Source organism: Dinoponera quadriceps, unplaced genomic scaffold (genome assembly GCF_001313825.1).
Source record: "Dinoponera quadriceps isolate SergipeBrazil2010 unplaced genomic scaffold, ASM131382v1 scaffold10735, whole genome shotgun sequence".
NCBI classification, from domain to species: Eukaryota; Metazoa; Arthropoda; class Insecta; order Hymenoptera; family Formicidae; genus Dinoponera; species Dinoponera quadriceps.
This window is the reverse complement of record NW_014564487.1, coordinates 1-1,256: the sequence shown is the minus strand read 5'-3', so window position 1 is coordinate 1,256 and position 1,256 is coordinate 1. Positions and strand designations below refer to the sequence as shown.

Genomic DNA, 1,256 nt, shown 5'->3' with positions numbered 1-1,256 from the left:
TTCTTAAATCATGGAGAATTGCCAAAACTTGCAGTAGTGGTAATGATCTCTATAATAATTTATCATTTTATGAAATATGTCTTGGTTTATTTGAATTGATCAATTGTTTTAATAATATAATTTTTGTTTCACCATAGCTTTCACCACATGATACGACAGTTCTTGACCTTAAGAAGACTATGGAGCGATACATGTGTTTATCTTTTGTAAGGGAAAACGTCGNAACGTCCGGAAGGTAATAAATTGCAAGCACATTTGAATGAAATATCATCTTTTTTAGAACATGTTAAACTTCTTTGTAACAATGAAAATCGATGTGATATATGGTATTATAAATTCAGCTGAATTATATTTTATGAAGATACGTCAAATGTAAAATAAATTGGAAAGAAGTTAATATCTTGAAACAATTTACTTTTATTACCTACTTCTGTTACTTTTTACCACTTGTTAACATTGTTTTTNCTTCTCTTACTTTTTACCACTTGTTAACATTGTTTTATTTACTCATAACATTGTCATCGATACGACTGACTAAAATAGCAGAGACTAAGGTAGAGAATATTGAAAGTGATCCCTCTGGTTTACCTTCAAATGTTAGGATAGAGAAGCTCACATCACAGATTGGTGTTGCACAAGGACAAGCTATAACTTTATTCCAAAATCATAGAGAATTGACAAAACTTGCAGTAGTGTTAATGTTCGAGATGTTTATAATAATTTATCATTTTTGTTTCATTACAGGTTCCACCACATGACACGACAGTTCTTGAGAAAGCTGTTGAGCAACATATGTGTTTTGAAAGACAAAACGTCAAGAATAAAATAAGTTGAAAACATATTTGGAATATCATCTTTGTTTAGAACATACTTAACTTTTTACCAACAATGAAAGTATTATTAAATATAGTATTACAAATTGAACTGATTTACATTTTATGTAGGAGCGTTGAGAAACAAATAAATTGGTAAGAAATTAATATCTTTCAACAAATAGTTACTTTTTACTACCTGATGTTTAATTTGATTTAACACTCATATAACGACAGTTCATTTGCAGTATAGCTGAAATTATACAAATAGTATGTACTTGATATAAATACAGGAGAATATTTCTGTGAAATGTTTACTACACACTGTAATCTCACTAAAGGTGATTTTGATTTAACATTATTCTTATGATATTTCCAACGGTTCTCAAGTACATACACTGTATAGTAGTTTATACTGTCTCTTGAAAGAGAAAACGTCAAAGA

General features: G+C 28.9%; 1 long non-coding RNA gene across 2 annotated transcripts; it reads left to right on the top strand.

The window, feature by feature from the left end:
• Positions 1-223: 223 nt before the first annotated feature.
• On the top strand, positions 224-924 carry LOC106751287. Of its 2 annotated transcripts, none has more exons than XR_001375037.1 (2): positions 224-235; positions 745-924. It is a non-coding gene; the product is annotated as an uncharacterized LOC106751287 (long non-coding RNA). The 2 variants fall into 2 exon arrangements; XR_001375036.1 differs by lacking the exon at positions 224-235 and adding an exon at positions 532-554.
• The last annotated feature ends 332 nt before the right edge of the window (positions 925-1,256 follow it).